Source organism: Glandiceps talaboti, chromosome 8 (genome assembly GCF_964340395.1).
Source record: "Glandiceps talaboti chromosome 8, keGlaTala1.1, whole genome shotgun sequence".
Taxonomy (NCBI): domain Eukaryota; kingdom Metazoa; phylum Hemichordata; class Enteropneusta; family Spengelidae; genus Glandiceps; species Glandiceps talaboti.
This window is the reverse complement of record NC_135556.1, coordinates 1,191,731-1,214,751: the sequence shown is the minus strand read 5'-3', so window position 1 is coordinate 1,214,751 and position 23,021 is coordinate 1,191,731. Positions and strand designations below refer to the sequence as shown.

At 36.9% G+C, this 23,021-nt stretch overlaps 1 protein-coding gene across 1 annotated transcript in view; it reads left to right on the top strand.

The window, feature by feature from the left end:
• LOC144438662 (gem-associated protein 5-like) overlaps positions 1-23,021 on the top strand; it is a 183,025-nt gene that overhangs the window by 8,059 nt on the left and 151,945 nt on the right. The window lies entirely within an intron of this gene.

Below are 23,021 nucleotides of genomic sequence, written 5' to 3'. Positions count from 1 at the left end.
CATGACTAACATGCTCTCTCATGGGGTGACAAAGGTTTGTCCTTGAGTGGTTTTGCCATCATGCTGGGGTTACGTTCTCACAATTGGTGATAAATGAATTGCTCACGAGTTGGTTACCATTTTTGTGTGGACCTTTAATAGGGTGGGATGCAAAGGATGTACAATTTCCTGTGAACAAATTCTAATATAATCTACTCACAACTTGCCCTATTACTGCCAACCAATGTACATTAGTACCGTGCAAATGTATCATGTCAAATAGTGAACAGATGACTTACATGTAACTGTGTGCCTATGGCGTCAATTGGCAAACAGTTACTGTGTTGGGAAAAGTGTCTTTAATTCATAGTGCAAATATATGCATACAAGGTGTGTTGCTATCAATGAGGTGTTACCAAGTTTATTGATTGGAAAGGGAAACGTGACTTCTTTGACATAACTGACTGGTACAGTGGTAGGAAATGCATGTATTTCAAGTCAGTTATCACACATGACAGTTACACTTACCAGCATCATCAAATTTTGATGATGCTGGTAATGTAACCCAGTAGAGGCAAAAAAAAACCTTTCCAAGGTAAAACCAGAGGTTTAGATCCTGATATCTGAAAATTCCTAATCATACCCCAGAATACATTGAATCAAAACACAATAATTCCAACCGACAATTACTGATTTTTCAGTCCCAAAACTTGTTATTGTCCATACACTGTATACCGGGCTCAATACACAGTGATTGGTGTATCGCTGTGCTTGACAGAAAAAAATAGGTAAACTGACTGTCATAAATCGAATTATAAATCCATATGAGCACTGCGACAACTTAAGCAGTCCCTTTACAGACCATTTTCCTTCAGATGTAGGCTAAAACAATAGTGAATGCCAGTATGCAAAACCATATTTGTAAGTGTCTACAGTCACAAGTGAGCGTGTACTCGGTGAAGATGTGCAGTAAAAAGACCAGTTGTCAACCTTAAAGTTAAAACCAGACAAGTCACCTGGCCTAGACTCCATGCACTTGATGTTTTTAAAGTATTAAAAGAAGAACTATGTATTCCACTAGTGATTATCTATGAAACATCATTACAAAATATGGAGGTACCAAATATGTGGAAACAAGGACGAATATCTGCCATCTACAAAAAAGGAAATAAGAAGTTAGCCAGCAATTATAAACCTGTAAGTCTTACCAGTATTGTATGCAAATGTATGGAGCAGATAGTCACAGAACATATTACACAGCATATGAAGATTAACAACCTTTTTAGTAAGAAAGAATCAGGCTTTATACATAGAACCATTCAACTTTGAACTGCTATGAATGGTGGTGGACTGCAGCAATCGACAATTTATATGAAAACATTTGACACTGTGCCACATAGAAGACTCATTAGCAAGTTAACATCATACAGTATACCAGATCCTTTACTAGGATGGACAAGATCGTTCCTCAGTGAAAGGGTACAACAAGTAGCAATAAATGGTGAACCATCAGCATGGATGCCTGTTACTAATGGAATTCCACAAGGAAGTGTACTTGGACCTGTTTTGTTTTTACGTTATGCCAATGATCTACCAGACTCTGTGCTGTCAGACATCTATTTATTTGCTAATACTAAAATATCAAGAACAATTAGTAAGGCCAGAAAAAATAAAAAAGCTGTTCACGGACAACCTAACCTGGGTTGTTAGGTCAATTTTTAAATTTTTTTTTTACAATATTGGACAAGGATATAAATACAAGCCAAATATAATGATGGCAAGAAAACATTTCGAGTTGAGTTTATATAGTATTTATTCAGTAATTTTGCTCTTACAATTTCTCTGTATGGCAATCGATTTCCATCATTTGTACAGTTACGAAATGTACACAATTTACGGTTAAACAAATTTTGTAGCTCCTCTCACCCTCTCCTGTCAAAAAATGTTAAGACCCACCAAATGAAACTCAAAAATTATTTTAGCCACCCCTTCTGTCACCTACACTACAGTGGTAATATAAAATTATTTGGTACAATGATGCATTAAAATAACTGAAGACCAACTACAATAACAGTTCAAACAAGAGTACTTTACAAAGGGTGTGGATTTCATATGCATAAGGAGATGTCTCATTATGAGCTCTAACCCATACAGGGTGGTACTCAATGAGCCAATCTCAATCTTGTTAGTCCTTCGTCCGGTGGGGACTTGTGGATTGGGTTCCGTCTGTCCATGCATCTGTGCATCCGTCTGTCTGTCTGTCCGCAGCCATTTCTTGGAGATGCCTGGACCGATTTTTTTCAAACTTGGTACAGGGGCAACATACTATGGCATACATATGCACTTCAATTTGTTTTATGATACGATCCAATATGGCCGCCTAGCAGCCATTTTGTTTGCAAATTTTCCCTGTCCAAAGCCATAACTCAGACATGCGTGAATAGATCTCATTCAAAGTTGCTATTAGGACAGTGTTATATGACATACATGTGCATATTCATTGTTGTTGTGATATGATCCAATATGGCTGCCTGGCCAGCGGTGAACAAATCATTTTGTGAACTGGTGGTCCCCGGACCAGTGCCTTAAAAAATCCAGTGGTCCTGCTCAAAGAACTAGTGGTCCCAGGTTCCACTATGTGAAACACTAAATTTTTCCATGAATATATATATTCCAACATGCACCATTATTTTTTGAACAATAACACAATTATGGACTGAGATGAATAGAATTGGTGGAAACCAAGCATACATGTATCAACTTCAATTTCAATTTTATTTCAAATATGTGATATGGCAAAATGAATTTACCAATAAAATGACAGGTAAATCAATATTAATGGAAAACAAGGTAAGTGTCAATGTCAGTAATTGTGTCCTGTAGATGGGATTGGCATAACATGATCACCTCAAGTTTGAAAGGTAAGAGTTATTTGTAAAGTAATGTCTAACCATCAAGGTTACATGTACAGTACTTAGTCACAATATAAGATAAGATATCAGTCAGGCAACATCCATTTCTAGCACAATCTTTGTCCAGGTGAGTGTTTCTTTTTCACATTTTCAACAATAATGTCACCAGCAGCATCATAATTAGATCCAGTATTGCTTGATGCCCTAGCATGCCCATGGATGTGTCTGTACCCCGTAGTACATTTTAGCCAGTGTTTAATGGCTTCGTTGGCATTGAACTCATCTAATGCTGGCCCTTCACACACTACTAGTAACTGGTCTCTCAGAGACTCCTGTGTCAGTTGTGTTCTTAAACAATTTTTGACACTGTTCATGTTACTGAATCCATGCTCACAGCTAGCAGTTGATGGAGAAATTGCCATTGTTAATTCAACCAGATGCAGCACATGGGTCAGAGCAGGATTGTTCATTCTCATTAGTCCACTGTACACATCAAGTAGATAATTTGATCTGAGTGGCCTGATGAACATTTTCAGCAGGATCCATTCCCTATCTAAACACTCTCTGTCTGCATCTGTGAAGCATGACTTCATGCTTGTATGTACCAAGTCATACACTTCTTGATTTCCAAATGTACCAAGTTCTCCATCATGGATGGGCCACTTATGGAAATCTAGAACACACAGCTTGCTCAATGGTTCTGTATTCAGACTCCTGAATCATTTTTGAATATACATGTATGTTACAGTGTTGTCTATCATCTGTATTACATTTGTAAAGTCAACTGGCCCTGGCTTCTTCCCAGTTAAAGAGCAACATCACCAAATTTCATTTCAGTAGGGTTGTACATATCATAGAACAACTTCATATGTTTCCCTGGAGTTGTCTTCAATGACGACAATGCTACTAAAGTACACTCAATGTGGTCAGGCAACTCCATGATCAGCAAATTCTCCTGCTGGAAGGCTCGTGACAATGTTGCAAGCAATGGTAAGTAATCCAACATGAAGTATAAATGTTTCAAAAATTTCACTGAAGTGATCTCTTTGTAGTATCCATGTGCACGCTCAGCATCACTTGATTGCAAATGCATAATAACAGCAGGTAAGTTGACTTTAATAGCTTTCACAGCTCTCTCTTTACTTGCTAGCCATCTCACCTGTGTCATGTTGGAGAAGTGAGCACCAACCTCATCAAGAATAGTACATATTTCATACAGTTCCCTTCGTCTTTTTGGTGAATAATGGTAAAAACCAAATATTTTCCCTTCACTGTGTCCACATATTTCACCATACATGTTGCAGATTTATTAGCATCCAAAGCTGCTAGCTCGAGTTTATGGGCTACACAATGTAAAACTATTGCTTCTGGTACAATGTCCGTTATCTTCTTAGCAACGCCAGATTTTTCTCCCATCAAAACGGCTGCTCCATCAAAATTGACACCAACTAATTTGGGTTTATCTGATTCATGTTAAAGGTCACTGAATGTTAAGTTCACAGTTTTCAAACCTGTTTGTAGGGCTTCAAATACACCACTGGAATTAGTACTAGACAATGGCAAAATATCAATCTGTCGGGTTTTAGGCATGCGATCTACCTGGTGAACATAACAGAGATAAACAATTTCCTGTTCAAACATACCTGCATCTGTACTACCATCTCCTAAAATACTAACGAAATTGGCTGATCTGATTTCTTCTTGAATGTGTTGTCGAATGACATGTACAATTGATGAGAGAAATCGGCGACATGCTACTCTGTTCAAGTAATTATCACCAAGTTCAACGTTATTCTTAACTTGTACTGCACATATGAACTCATAGTCAGTGACCGGTCTCCCACTTTTCAAAACTGCATACGCTGTGTTGAATGAACAATATCGTTAACAAAGTATATTTTTTAGCACTGATATTTGCCAAAGCCTCGACGATTGGTGAATTTGAATTTACCTCGACACAGACTCCTCTAGTCTGGCAATGAACGTGTTCCTTGTTTTTTTCGTGAGATTTTAGAGGGTCAACTTTGAAGAGGTCGGTTCCTTTGTATAGTTGAGATGATTTGTTTGCAATGTCTGGGCTGTCCCGACAAATTTGACAAAACATAGTACCACTTTCATCATCATACTGCAACCATGGCCATGTTTTTTTCCAATGTTCTTGAAAAGTACGTTGTCGCTTACTTCTGTCATATATCTGATCCTTCGCGAGATTGACGTTGTTATTCAAGGTTTTTCGTTTTGTCGATGATTCAGCCTCAGGAATACAAACGCTACTAGTACTAGTGTCGTTGTTTTTTTCCATTGAAATTGACTGTTCATCATCGTGTTCATCACACTGTATCGTGCCGTTGAGTTGTCCCGTTTTCATTTTGTTTATGTACAAACTGATACCGTAAAAGGTTAGCCGTTGTTTGTTTACTTACTGATTTCGAGTTCACATGTGCAGTTCCGTACTAATATATTCACGCAACTAACTGTCGTCAACTGTTCACGACCTCAGCTACATTCAAACAGCATGGTCACATGGGTCAAATCAATTTTCTATTCAATTGAGCAATACATTTTACCCCTATAGTGCCTTTTGCAGGGTTGACGTCAGAAGTAACCTGATTGTACTTCATGACCCCTAGGACTTTAGAAAGGTCATGCAATTCCACAATCGTATTTCTTGGAGTCCAGGACTTCGGACCAGTGGATTTGTTCACCCCTGCTGACAGCCATTTTGTTTGCGAATTTTCCATATCCAAAGCCATAACTCAGACATGCTTGAACAGATCTCATTCAAAGTTGGTATTAGCACAGTGTTCTGTGACATACATGTGCATATCCATTTTCGTTGTGATACAATCTGATATGGCTGCCTGGCAGCCATTTTGTTGGCGCATGTCCAAAGTCATAACTCAGACATGCTTGAACAGAGTAGTGATATCAAAAACAACCATGTGAGGCCAAACAACATTAACCAGGTTTGAAAATGACAACATAAACTGCCAGTTCCTTAAAACCCAATCATAGCGGGGACTATGTCATTTTGAATGACTTGTTTTTGGAGAAAGATAATTATTACCATGATTGCTACTGATTGGAAGGAGACACCCCCCAAAGATGAAAACTTTTTTGAAAATAAGACTATGTAGAAGGCTATTTAGAGGCATTAAATATCAAACCATAGACATAATTTAAAGTCTTACAATGCTTGAATATGATATTAAAATACCAGAATTGAGACAATTATGCCATGCAGTACATATTACCTGGCTATGAAGTGTATTTTGTTGTGGCAAAGCTGAAAGATAATTTGTGGATGTGCACTAGGTAAATAACTTCTCCTGAAGTTTAATTTGGTTTCAAAATAGCATGAATAAAGAGTAATAAAACATTTCAAGACTTTCAGACAATCAGAATTTTGATGGCCCAATGTCTGCTCAGCCCCCTTCCCATGGTCGTAAAGTTTTGCTCATTCCTTTTAGTGCATGTTGGATATGCAACAGCCTAGTTTAATCTCAATTCACTCTTGTATGCATCATCAGAGCCAAGTAAACCATTGTATAAGATATTATGTAATTTGTAGAAAAAATAAAGAAATCCCCTTGATTTTGATACAAAGTGCATTTTACTGAAATGTAAAAAAGCCCACATGAGGATATTTTGCCCATCACCAATCAAAAAAAAAAAAAAAAAAAAAAAAAAATGAAATGCCAAAAATATGGGTACAGCTCTGAACAGCTTTTTTATTTTTTCCTGGCCTAGCGCCTAATGCGACAGGACAGTTATTTATTACAACAGGACCTTGACAGCTAGTCTAATGGAATGGTCAAACAAATGGCTCCTCCGTTTTCACCCATACAAATGCAAGTCCATGGGAATGGGATACTCAACAGAGGAAAGTTTTACATACACATTGGAAATTGATGGCACAAGAAAGATCTTTCAACAAAATGTAGAAAAGGACATTGGAGTATTGTTTGCACACAGCAACTAGCACCTTTGCATTAATTAGACGAGCATATACGTATCTGGACCCGGAAACATTTATACCACTCTATAAGTCCATAGTGAGAAGTCACTTTGATTACGCATGTCCTGTATGGAACCCTTATAAGCAAAACCAGATTTAAACTGAATGCCTCTCGTAAGGGAATCACTAATTATGCAAATAACTCATTAAACTAAAAGAACTATGGTAACAGGCTTTGTTTTTTGGACAAGCGTGCTTTCTCAGGTTAATGTATGTAAGAGTGTATGATACTACTTAATGCAGTCTTAGGATATAGCCTAATTACCGGAAATCATTAAATATGCAAATTATTCATTAACACTGTACGGTATATCAACTAGCTTTATAGGACATACACAATTTGTTATGGTTAATGTATGTACTGAATTGTATTGAAATTGAAGCATGCAGTCATAAGATATAGCCTAATTACCAAGAATCATTAATTATGCAAATTATTCATTAACACTGAAAGGTACACCAACAAACTTTACAGGACACATGTGATTGTTATGGTTAACGTGTGTACTGAATTATATTGGAATTGGAGTATGTATTCTTAAGATATGGCCTAATTACCGAAAATCATTAATTATGCAAATTATTCATTAACACTGTATGGTGCATCAACAAACATGATAGGACATGTGTGTTTTCTTATTGTTAATGTATGTACTAAATTATGTTGAATTTGAAGTATGTATTCTTAAGATATAGCCTAATTACCAAAAATAGTTAATTATGCAAATTATTCATTAACGCTCTAAGATACATCAACGAATTTTATAGGACAAATGTATGTTGTTATGTTTAATGAATATACTAAATTATATTGAAATTGAAGTATGCAGTCTTAAGATATTGCTTAATTATTTGATTTCATTAATATGCAAATTTCTCTAATTAAACATTAACCGATCTGGCTCAAAACCTAATCAGGTCTAGCTATTACCCTAAAGATTATATATTCCAAATTTCTTTACAATTGAGCCATCCGATTTGTAGAAAATGATGACACAGACACACAGACAGACACACAGACAGACATTCCCCTTTTAATACCCTTATGGGAGGTAAATATATTGAAATAAATGAAAATGTACAAAGGAGAGCCACTATCCGTGGGCCAACCCATGAAAAACCTTCTATAGGAGTTTGTTGTGGGTGGTCTTGGTGACTACAAGGTCTTTGCAGATATTATTTTATATTATTGTATATACAAATGTAGCAGAAAAAACCCTAGATAATAGGATTTTGAAATAATGGCATTTCTGTTTGATGAACAATTAAACTTGGGGTAAACAAATATGGAAAATGTAATTTATCACAACAACTGTGAGTGATGATGAGACCCTGAAGCTGGTTTCAAATATTCTGAAAGAAGGATCAACTATTACCGATCCGGGGATATATCACCAATAGTTTCACTACAAAAACCAAGTTGAACTCAAAATTTTGAGGGTTCCAACCTGTATGTAACAACCACATACATGTAGTTGGTTATCTCTAATCTATCTACCATACAACCTGGTTGAATTTTGCCCGTGTTTGGAGCCCCATTACCCCCTCCCCCACATGACTTTCTGTGTATGAAATGAGATAATGAAAGAGTTCTTGCCAATATAAATTACTTAAACAATAATGTACGCCCTCCCAGCCCATAATGGACGAAAGTAAACTTTGAACGACATAATGGGCGAGGCGACAGCCGAGCCCATTATGGAGTGCAAAGTTTGCTCGAGTCCATTATGGACATTATTGTTATTATTTTATAGTTTTGCCAATTCCAGTGAATTTGTAGACCGAGAAACGCAAAACAACGTATAATATACACAGTGATGAACATCATCTGCCATGTTCGGCCCAGAAGCTGAATACTAATCATAGCGACCCACGTACGTACACGTACACACACATATACACTTCGATGAACTGCTGTGAATACAAATTTATTTCATGAATGCGTTGTATTTTTAAACAGTAGAAATTACAATCATAAGTAACAACATACATTTCGAAAATGCCTAGTCGTATGAAGAAACAGAACAAATCTCATCTCTCATTATGGACATCAGTTTGTATTGTTATGCTCGTTCTGGGGCCGGGATGCCCAATAACGGAGTACATTATCAGTAATAATGTACAGCAATGACGTCACAAAATTCACTGGAATTGGTAATGCTATAATATAATTGTAGATAAAGACAACAATAGGATATGCAAACCACAATACACGTTTTGGAAGTAGATAAAGACAACAATAGGATATGCAAACCACAATACACGTTTTGGAAGTAGATAAAGACAACAATAGGATATGCAAACCACAATACACGTTTTGGAAGTAGATAAAGACAACAATAGGATATGCAAACCACAATACACGTTTTGGAAGTAGATAAAGACAACAATAGGATATGCAAACCACAATACACGTTTTGGAAGTAGATAAAGACAACAATAGGATATGCAAACCACAGTACACGTTTTGGAAGTAGATTAAGACAACAATAGGATATGCAAACCACAATACACGTTTTGGAAGTAGATAAAGACAACAATAGGATATGCAAACCACAGTACACGTTTTGGAAGTAGATAAAGACAACAATAGGATATGCAAACTACAATACACGTTTTGGAAGAAGATAAAGACAACAATAGGATATGCAAACCACAGTACACGTTTTGGAAGTAGATTAAGACAACAATAGGATATGCAAACCACAGTCCACGTTTTGGAAGTAGATTAAGACAACAATAGGATATGCAAACCACAGTACACGTTTTGGAAGTAGATTAAGACAACAATAGGATATGCAACCCACAGTACACGTTTTGGAAGTAGAGAAAGACAGCAATAGGATATGCAAACCACAGTACACGTTTTGGAAGTAGATAAAGACAACAATAGGATATGCAAACCACAGTACACGTTTTGGAAGTAGATTAAGACAACAATAGGATATGCAAACCACAATACACATTTTGGAAGTAGATAAAGACAACAATAGGATATGCAAACCACAGTACACGTTTTGGAAGTAGATTAAGACAACAATAGGATATGCAAACCACAGTACACGTTTTGGAAGTAGATTAAGACAACAATAGGATATGGAAACCACAGTACACGTTTTGGAAGTAGATTAAGACAACAATAGGATATGCAAACCACAATACACGTTTTGGAAGTAGATTAAGACAACAATAGGATATGCAAACCACAGTACACGTTTTGGAAGTAGATTAAGACAACAATAGGATATGCAAACCACAGTACACGTTTTGGAAGTAGATTAAGACAACAATAGGATATGCAAACCACAGTACACGTTTTGGAAGTAGATAAAGACAGCAATAGGATATGCAAACCACAGTACACGTTTTGGAAGTAGATAAAGACAACAATAGGATATGCAAACCACAGTACACGTTTTGGAAGTAGATTAAGACAACAATAGGATATGCAAACCACAATACACGTTTTGGAAGTAGATAAAGACAACAATAGGATATGCAAACCACAGTACACGTTTTGGAAGTAGATTAAGACAACAATAGGATATGCAAACCACAGTACACATTTTGGAAGTAGATTAAGACAACAATAGGATATGCAAACCACAGTACACGTTTTGGAAGTAGATTAAGACAACAATAGGATATGCAAACCTCAGTATACACGTTTTGGAAGTAGATAAAGACAACAATAGGATATGCAAACCACAGTACACGTTTTGGAAGTAGATTAAGACAACAATAGGATATGCAAACCACAGTACACGTTTTGGAAGTAGATTAAGACAACAATATGATATGCAAACCACAGTACACGTTTTGGAAGTAGATAAAGACAACAATAAGATATGCAAACCACAGTACACGTTTTGGAAGTAGATAAAGACAACAATAGGATATGCAAACCACAGTACACGTTTTGGAAGTAGATTAAGACAACAATAGGATATGCAAACCACAATAAATGTTTTGGAAGTAGATAAAGACAACAATAGGATATGCAAACCACAGTACACGTTTTGGAAGTAGATTAAGACAACAATGGGATATGCAAACCACAGTACACGTTTTGGAAGTAGATTAAGACAACAATAGGATATGCAAACCACAGTACACGTTTTGGAAGTAGATAAAGACAACAATAGGATATGCAAACTACAATACACGTTTTGGAAGTAGATAAAGACAACAATAGGATATGGAAACCACAGTACACGTTTTGGAAGTAGATTAAGACAACAATAGGATATGCAAACCACAATACACGTTTTGAAAGTAGATAAAGACAACAATAGGATATGCAAACCACAGTATACATTTTGGAAGTAGATTAAGACAACAATAGGATATGCAAACAACAAAACACGTTTTGGAAGTAGATAAAGACAACAATAGGATATGCAAACCACAGTACACGTTTTGGAAGTAGATAAATACAACAATAGGATATGCAAACTACAATACACGTTTTGGAAGTAGATAAAGACAACAATAGGATATGCAAACCACAGTACACGTTTTGGAAGTAGATAAAGACAACAATAGGATATGCAAACCACAATACACGTTTTGGAAGTAGATAAAGACAACAATAGGATATGCAAACTACAATACACGTTTTGGAAGTAGATAACGACAACAATAGGATATGCAAACCACAATACACGTTTTGGAAGTAGATAAAGACAACAATAGGATATGCAAACCACAATACACGTTTTGGAAGTAGATAAAGACAACAATAGGATATGCAAACCACAATACACGTTTTGGAAGTAGATAAAGACAACAATAGGATATGCAAACCACAATACACGTTTTGGAAGTAGATGAATACAACAATAGGATATGCAAACCACAATACACGTTTTGGAAGTAGATAAAGACAACAATAGGATATGCAAACCACAGTACACGTTTTGGAAGTAGATTAAGACAACAATAGGATATGCAAACCACAGTACACGTTTTGGAAGTAGATAAAGACAACAATAGGATATGCAAACCACAGTACACGTTTTGGAAGTAGATAAAGACAACAATAGGATATGCAAACCACAGTACACGTTTTGGAAGTAGATAAAGACAACAATAGGATATGCAAACCACAGTACACGTTTTGGAAGTAGATTAAGACAACAATAGGATATGCAAACCACAGTACACGTTTTGGAAGTAGATAAAGACAACAATAGGATATGCAAACCACAATACACGTTTTGGAAGTAGATAAAGACAACAATAGGATATGCAAACCACAGTACACGTTTTGGAAGTAGATAAAGACAACAATAGGATATGCAAACCACAATACACGTTTTGGAAGTAGATAAAGACAACAATAGGATATGCAAACCACAGTACACGTTTTGGAAGTAGATTAAGACAACAATAGGATATGCAAACCACAATACACTTTTTGGAAGTAGATAAAGACAACAATAGGATATGCAAACCACAATACACGTTTTGGAAGTAGATAAAGACAACAATAGGATATGCAAACCACACTACACGTTTTGGAAGTAGATAAAGACAACAATAGGATATGCAAACCACAGTACACGTTTTGGAAGTAGATTAAGACAACAATAGGATATGCAAACCACAGTACACGTTTTGGAAGTAGATAAAGACAACAATAGGATATGCAAACCACAATACACGTTTTGGAAGTAGATTAAGACAACAATAGGATATGCAAACCACAGTACACGTTTTGGAAGTAGATAAAGACAACAATAGGATATGCAAACCACAATACACGTTTTGGAAGTAGATAAAGACAACAATAGGATATGCAAACCACAGTACACGTTTTGGAAGAAGATTAAGACAACAATAGGATATGCAAACCACAATACACGTTTTGGAAGTAGATAAAGACAAGAATAGGATATGCAAACCACAATATACGTTTTGGAAGTAGATAAAGACAACAATAGGATATGCAAACCACAATACACGTTTTGGAAGTAGATAAAGACAACAATAGGATATGCAAACCACAATACACGTTTTGGAAGTAGATAAAGACAACAATAGGATATGCAAACCACAATACACGTTTTGGAAGTAGATTAAGACAACAATAGGATATGCAAACCACAATACACGTTTTGGAAGTAGATAAAGACAACAATAGGATATGCAAACCACAATACACGTTTTGGAAGTAGATAAAGACAACAATAGGATATGCAAACCACAATACACGTTTTGGAAGTAGATAAAGACAACAATAGGATATGCAAACCACAATACACGTTTTGGAAGTAGATAAAGACAACAATAGGATATGCAAACCACAGTACACATTTTGGAAGTAGATTAAGACAACAATAGGATATGGAAACCACAATACACGTTTTGGAAGTAGATAAAGACAACAATAGGATATGCAAACCACAATACACGTTTTGAAAGTAGATAAAGACAACAATAGGATATGCAAACCACAATACACGTTTTGGAAGTAGATTAAGACAACAATAGGATATGCAAACCACAATACACATTTTGGAAGTAGATAAAGACAACAATAGGATATGCAAACCACAATACACGTTTTGGAAGTAGATAAAGACAACAATAGGATATGCAAACCACAATACACGTTTTGGAAGTAGATAAAGACAACAATAGGATATGCAAACCACAATACACATTTTGGAAGTAGATAAAGACAACAATAGGATATGCAAACCACAGTACACATTTTGGAAGTAGATAAAGACAACAATAGGATATGCAAACCACAGTACACGTTTTGGAAGTAGATTAAGACAACAATAGGATATGCAAACCACAATACACGTTTTGGAAGTAGATAAAGACAACAATAAGATATGCAAACCACAGTACACGTTTTGGAAGTAGATAAAGACAACAATAGGATATGCAAACCACAATACACGTTTTGGAAGTAGATTAAGACAACAATAGGATATGCAAACCACAGTACACGTTTTGGAAGTAGATTAAGACAACAATAGGATATGCAAACCACAATACACGTTTTGGAAGTAGATAAAGACAACAATAGGATATGCAAACCACAGTACACGTTTTGGAAGTAGATAAAGACAACAATAGGATATGCAAACCACAGTACACGTTTTGGAAGTAGATTAAGACAACAATAGGATATGCAAACCACAGTACACGTTTTGGAAGTAGATAAAGACAACAATAGGATATGCAAACCACAATACACGTTTTGGAAGTAGATTAAGACAACAATAGGATATGCAAACCACAGTACACGTTTTGGAAGTAGATAAAGACAACAATAGGATATGCAAACCACAATACACGTTTTGGAAGTAGATAAAGACAACAATAGGATATGCAAACCACAGTACACGTTTTGGAAGAAGATTAAGACAACAATAGGATATGCAAACCACAATACACGTTTTGGAAGTAGATAAAGACAAGAATAGGATATGCAAACCACAATATACGTTTTGGAAGTAGATAAAGACAACAATAGGATATGCAAACCACAATACACGTTTTGGAAGTAGATAAAGACAACAATAGGATATGCAAACCACAATACACGTTTTGGAAGTAGATAAAGACAACAATAGGATATGCAAACCACAATACACGTTTTGGAAGTAGATTAAGACAACAATAGGATATGCAAACCACAATACACGTTTTGGAAGTAGATAAAGACAACAATAGGATATGCAAACCACAATACACGTTTTGGAAGTAGATAAAGACAACAATAGGATATGCAAACCACAATACACGTTTTGGAAGTAGATAAAGACAACAATAGGATATGCAAACCACAATACACGTTTTGGAAGTAGATAAAGACAACAATAGGATATGCAAACCACAGTACACATTTTGGAAGTAGATTAAGACAACAATAGGATATGGAAACCACAATACACGTTTTGGAAGTAGATAAAGACAACAATAGGATATGCAAACCACAATACACGTTTTGAAAGTAGATAAAGACAACAATAGGATATGCAAACCACAATACACGTTTTGGAAGTAGATTAAGACAACAATAGGATATGCAAACCACAATACACATTTTGGAAGTAGATAAAGACAACAATAGGATATGCAAACCACAATACACGTTTTGGAAGTAGATAAAGACAACAATAGGATATGCAAACCACAATACACGTTTTGGAAGTAGATAAAGACAACAATAGGATATGCAAACCACAATACACATTTTGGAAGTAGATAAAGACAACAATAGGATATGCAAACCACAGTACACATTTTGGAAGTAGATAAAGACAACAATAGGATATGCAAACCACAGTACACGTTTTGGAAGTAGATTAAGACAACAATAGGATATGCAAACCACAATACACGTTTTGGAAGTAGATAAAGACAACAATAAGATATGCAAACCACAGTACACGTTTTGGAAGTAGATAAAGACAACAATAGGATATGCAAACCACAATACACGTTTTGGAAGTAGATTAAGACAACAATAGGATATGCAAACCACAATACACGTTTTGGAAGTAGATAAAGACAACAATAGGATATGCAAACCACAGTACACGTTTTGGAAGTAGATAAAGACAACAATAGGATATGCAAACCACACTACACGTTTTGGAAGTAGATAAAGACAACAATAGGATATGCAAACCACAGTACACGTTTTGGAAGTAGATTAAGACAACAATAGGATATGCAAACCACAGTACACGTTTTGGAAGTAGATAAAGACAACAATAGGATATGCAAACCACAGTACACGTTTTGGAAGTAGATAAAGACAACAATAGGATATGCAAACCACAATTAAAAATTTATTTAATTTTAGTTTATACAGAATATTTTCATAAGCCTGAACATTCCATTCCTCCTGGCATCTAGTTCACAAACCAGTGTTCAAATATACTCACAGGAAATGTCAGAGGATGTACGTCATCATCAGATTACATGTGTATACGTAAGGGGAGCACAGGAAATTGTCAGAATGTTTGTACTATGCATAATTTTCTACTTAGGCTCCTTCTAGCCTCAGTCTAGTTCAAGCTGCGTTTGGAGAACATTGCTAAATTTGTCTCTGCCTACCGAGTCAATCTATTCCATTTATTTGACAACTTCCCACGATCTCCGTACGACACTCTTATTCCTACGGTTCATTCTACCGTGCGTGGTAACCCTCACACGGTTTGGGATCGACAAGAATTACTGCATCTGCTCCCATCCTCAACATAGTAACGGAAGTCACGATGCCACCAGTAAGAAGATCTACGAGTCGATCACGGTCACAAAACAACAGGGAAGTATACAATCTCATGCTGCCGGAAAATTGGACGAATGCTAGACTCCGTTCTGAACTATCCAACTTACAAGTGCCATACCCCAGCAACGCTATAAAGAACCACCTTATTGGCTTGTACAAACAAAGGGTCAACGACCGTGCGCCTCGTGGCAGGACAGGGAACGATCCAAGTTCACGGGCGCAGCTACCGGAACAGGAAGCTGGGTCACAACCGTTCAACCATCATGCAATGGGAGTAAACAACAATGGCGGCCTCCTGTCAGCGATCCGAGGTCTGACCGCTACTGTTACGGAGATGCAGGCAAACCTAAGGGTCCTGACGAATAAGATAGCAACGATGGAGCAGTCAGGACAAGCACCTACGCCGAATAACAACGATGAAGGTGTCGCAGGTACACTTGATTCCGTTATGCGACCTCCACATCCAACTCTGATGACGACAGGGGGTACAAGAACACAGTTTGGTGTGGCAGCTGAATCGCTACCGTTCGTCGAAAACATCACTCCCCAGTTACGTAAACAGATAATCGAAGGTAAGGACGTCAACCTTGCTGCCCTACTCATTCCCTATTATAATCCTAACGACAAGACGGATAAGATAGACGGCAGACTAAACAAAGACCTCTCATTGAGCGACTTTATTCAAGCCTTCGGCATCTATAAAAACGTGATGAGCGACGCATTCCCACAACGCAGATTAGAACTAGACCTATACGAAAGGGACTTGATCGACATGGGTAACAGGTATGGTGGTAAAGGCTTCTATGAATATCACAAGCAGTTTAGTGCCAAAGCCGCAGCCCATCTAAAGTACCACAACGTCAAAGTAGATTGGTCCGTCAGGAGTAACACCTTATTTTGTAATATTTTTGCCAACTACAAGCCATTAAGTTGCAATTTGTGCCAAGCAGTGGGCCATACGTCCAATTTCTGTCCAAAAAACCTTGAGGGCAAGAAACCGGAAAAAGGGCTGGATACGTATGGCAGGGCCTGTGTGTACCTACAGGGACGCGAAATTTGTAACAATTTCAACAGCAATGCAGGATGCAACCGTTCAAGATGCTCCCACCTTCACATTTGTTTGACATGTAAAAAAGATCACCCCAAATCAGTTTGTAATGACACAAAAAACGGATGGACCGCCAGGGGGAAGACATTACAATGAACACAGTCATTAACCCCCTGGCAGTAACAACTCCTATTAACATTGAGAGACTATCAACCAATCTAGCTGATCATCCAGACAAAGTTTTTGTTAACTACCTCATTGATGGACTAAGACACGGTTTTCACACTGGAATACACCCACTCCCAGACACATCTTATGAGACACATCTTATCAGACTGCGATGACACGATTAATCCAATTCAGCACTATGTGTGGTGTCATCACTCGACCAGGCACACTTCCACCCCTATCGAAGACCATACTTATACGTTTTGTTACATTCTGTCATCAATATCTCGACTTGAAATACAATACTATTAAGCTGTACCTAGCAGGGATACGTTTCCATTACTTACGGGAAGGAAATACTAACCCCTTTGCCAATTCAGAGAGGTTGGAGTACATAATGACGGGGGTTAAACGAAGTCAAGCAATTACAGGAACAAACACTGAAAGACATTTTCCAATCACATACAATATCTTATGTAGTATCACTTCTGCGCTACAGAACAAAGTCTTCTCTTTCAACGTCGATCTGCTTCTGCTATGTGCATGCCAGATGGCCTTCTTCGGTTTCCTACGCTGTGGAGAATTTACAGTCAGGAACACGGTAGATACATCATCTGTAATACGACTGTGCGACATTGTGTGGTCGCAGGATAATTCCCATTATACAGTCATATTGCAGAGGTCAAAAACTGACCCATTTGGCAATGGGACACCAATCCATATATTCAACATTCCAGAGCTAAACACACTGGGCTATATGAAACAGTTACTACTTCTTCGCCGCCATCAAGGTGCAACGACCTTATCACCTCTATTCTTTGATCAAGATAAGGGAATTCTCACTCGAGGACAATTCATTGGCTACTTACGCCACATACTAAGTACAATTGGACTGGACGTGTCCAAATTCTGTGGACACTCATTTCGTATTGGAGCAGCTACATCAGCTGCGGCAATCGGAATAGAAGATCACATGATACAGAATCTTGGCAGGTGGTCATCAAACTGCTATACTCGATATATACGGATTGCTAAGAAAGACATTCAGCAAGCACAAGTCAGCATGACACACACATAGAGTATTCTATATGCATCTGGAGGCTTCTAATCTACTTTCATTTGGTCTCCACTAACTTTAACTGTCTTGGGGGCATTCGTTACATTCACTGCTCAGCATCCATTCCACTACTTTTGGGCCTTTTCCCCTTGGTCAATTACCCCAATACAGTTTACAGTCAGCTGAAAACTAATCAATCAGCTCATTTCGAATACAAATTCATTCACCTAGCTATGTCTGCCGGGTCCTCCCCAGGTAGCTAGGATAAGACACCTGCCGGGTCCTCCCCGGGTGCTCTTCTTGGCGTATTGTAAATTCTCCCCAGTACAAATTCAACCTAGCTATGTCTGCCGGGTCCTCCCCAGGTAGCTAGTATACAGACGCCTGCCGGGTCCTCCCCAGGTGCTCTTCTCGGCTTACTGCAAATTACCCCTGTACAATTCACCACCTAGCTATGTCTGCCGGGTCCTCCCCAGGTAGCTATGGTTACGACACCTGCCGGGTCCTCCCCGGGTGATCTTTTAGGTTTACTTATGTTTACATTCAGGAGCACACATAGGACCTATCTGCTGGGACCTCCCCAGGTAGCCTATACTCCTTACACCTGCTGGTGATCTTCCCAGCTGCAAGTGGTGCTGAGTAGCCCTCAAGATAGCCAAAGTTTGTGTATGTATTTCGTTATTGATTAACAAGTTAGTTTGTTACTAGGACATTAAAGCTCAAGTTTTTTCTAGACATACTTGCCAGTCTCACTACTTCATTCTACATTCACACAAGGACAGTAACAGGTACCCAATATGTGGGTATAAATACACGTTTTGGAAGTAGATAAAGACAACAATAGGATATGCAAACCACAATACACGTTTTGGAAGTAGATAAAGACAACAATAGGATATGCAAACCACAGTACACGTTTTGGAAGTAGATTAAGACAACAATAGGATATGCAAACCACAATACACGTTTTGGAAGTAGATAAAGACAAGAATAGGATATGCAAACCACAATACACGTTTTGGAAGTAGATAAAGACAACAATAGGATATGCAAACCACAATACACGTTTTGGAAGTAGATTAAGACAACAATAGGATATGCAAACCACAATACACGTTTTGGAAGTAGATTAAGACAACAATAGGATATGCAAACCACAATACACGTTTTGGAAGTAGATAAAGACAAGAATAGGATATGCAAACCACAATACACGTTTTGGAAGTAGATAAAGACAACAATAGGATATGCAAACCACAATACACGTTTTGGAAGTAGATAAAGACAACAATAGGATATGCAAACCACAATACACGTTTTGGAAGTAGATAAAGACAACAATAGGATATGCAAACCACAGTACACATTTTGGAAGTAGATTAAGACAACAATAGGATATGGAAACCACAATACACGTTTTGGAAGTAGATTAAGACAACAATAGGATATGGAAACCAAAGTACACATTTTGGAAGTAGATTAAGACAACAATAGGATATGCAAACCAAAATACACGTTTTGGAAGTAGATAAAGACAACAATAGGATATGCAAACCACAATACACGTTTTGAAAGTAGATAAAGACAACAATAGGATATGCAAACCACAATACACGTTTTGGAAGTAGATAAAGACAACAATAGGATATGCAAACCACAGTACACGTTTTGGAAGTAGATAAAGACAACAATAGGATATGCAAACCACAGTACACGTTTTGGAAGTAGATAAAGACAACAATAGGATATGCAAACCACAATACACGTTTTGGAAGTAGATAAAGACAACAATAGGATATGCAAACCACAGTACACGTTTTGGAAGTAGATTAAGACAACAATAGGATATGCAAACCACAGTACACGTTTTGGAAGTAGATAAAGACAAGAATAGGATATGCAAACCACAATACACGTTTTGGAAGTAGATAAAGACAACAATAGGATATGCAAACCACAATACACGTTTTGGAAGTAGATAAAGACAACAATAGGATATGCAAACCACAATACACGTTTTGGAAGTAGATAAAGACAACAATAGGATATGCAAACCACAGTACACATTTTGGAAGTAGATTAAGACAACAATAGGATATGGAAACCACAATACACGTTTTGGAAGTAGATTAAGACAACAATAGGATATGGAAACCAAAGTACACATTTTGGAAGTAGATTAAGACAACAATAGGATATGCAAACCACAATACACGTTTTGGAAGTAGATAAAGACAACAATAGGATATGCAAACCACAATACACGTTTTGGAAGTAGATAAAGACAACAATAGGATATGCAAACCACAGTACACGTTTTGGAAGTAGATTAAGACAACAATAGGATATGCAAACCACAATACACATTTTGGAAGTAGATAAAGACAACAATAGGATATGCAAACCACAATACACATTTTGGAAGTAGATTAAGACAACAATAGGATATGTAAACCACAATACACGTTTTGGAAGTAGATAAAGACAACAATAGGATATGCAAACTACAATACACGTTTTGGAAGTAGATTAAGACAACAATAGGATATGGAAACCACAATACACGTTTTGGAAGTAGATAAAGACAACAATAGGATATGCAAACCACAATACACGTTTTGGAAGTAGATAAAGACAACAATAGGATATGCAAACCACAATACACGTTTTGGAAGTAGATAAAGACAACAATAGGATATGCAAACAACAATACACGTTTTGGAAGTAGATAAAGACAACAATAGGATATGCAAACCACAATACACGTTTTGGAAGTAGATAAAGACAACAATAGGATATGCAAACCACAATACACGTTTTGGAAGTAGATAAAGACAACAATAGGATATGCAAACCACAGTACACGTTTTGGAAGTAGATTAAGACAACAATAGGATATGCAAACCACAGTACACGTTTTGGAAGTAGATAAAGACAACAATAGGATATGCAAACCACAGTACACGTTTTGGAAGTAGATAAAGACAATAGGATATGCAAACCACAGTACACGTTTTGGAAATAGATAAAGACAACAATAGGATATGCAAACCACAGTACACGTTTTGGAAGTAGATAAAGACAACAATAGGATATGCAAACCACAATACACGTTTTGGAAGTAGATAAAGACAACAATAGGATATGCAAACCACAGTACACGTTTTGGAAGTAGATTAAGACAACAATAGGATATGCAAACCACAATACACATTTTGGAAGTAGATTAAGACAACAATAGGATATGCAAACCACAGTACACGTTTTGGAAGTAGATTAAGACAACAATAGGATATGCAAACCACAGTACACGTTTTGGAAGTAGATAAAGACAACAATAGGATATGCAAACCACAATACACATTTTGGAAGTAGATAAAGACAACAATAGGATATGCAAACCACAATACAATAGGATATGCAAACCACAATACAATAGGATATGCAAACCACAATACACATTTTGGAAGTAGATTAAGACAACAATAGGATATGCAAACCACAGTACACGTTTTGGAAGTAGATTAAGACAACAATAGGATATGCAAACCACAATACACGTTTTGGAAGTAGATTAAGACAACAATAGGATATGCAAACCACAATACAATAGGATATGCAAACCACAATACAATAGGATATGCAAACCACAATACAATAGGATATGCAAACCACAATACACGTTTTGGAAGTAGATTAAGACAACAATAGGATATGCAAACCACAATACAATAGGATATGCAAACCACAATACAATAGGATATGCAAACCACAATACAATAGGATATGCAAACCACAGTACACGTTTTGGAAGTAGATTAAGACAACAATAGGATATGCAAACCACAATACACGTTTTGGAAGCAGATTAAGACAACAATAGGATATGCAAACCACAATACAATAGGATATGCAAACCACAATACAATAGGATATGCAAACCACAATACAATAGGATATGGAAACTACAATACAATAGGATATGCAAACCACAATACAATAGGATATGCAAACCACAATACAATAGGATATGCAAACCACAATACAATAGGATATGCAAACCACAATACAATAGGATATGCAAACCACAATACACGTTTTGGAAGTAGATAAAGACAACAATAGGATATGCAAACCACAATACAATAGGATATGCAAACCACAATGCACGTTTTGGAAGTAGATTCCCTTTCAACGCTTTTATCATATTATACAATATGTGTAAGCCCCAATGGGCACTGCTCTTGACTTTAACCTTAAAAGTCTTCTTCAAGGTCAAATAGCCCAATTTGGGTTATCGTCATAGTATTTTATCATGACTTGGGTTTGACTATTTACATATGAAGCATATGCAAGTCACTTAATTTCATGACCTAGACCTACATTTTTATATAGCAAAATGGCGGCTATATACATGTACATGTATGTGTGATAGAAAAGCACATTTTGCCTGTTGATACATGTTATGGATACACTCACTGTCGCAGTTTTCGGACAAGGTCGTGTTATTCGACGTTTACTATTGGATAAACACTACAAAAGAGTAACACCCATCATTGCTGCTTAGACTGTTTCCT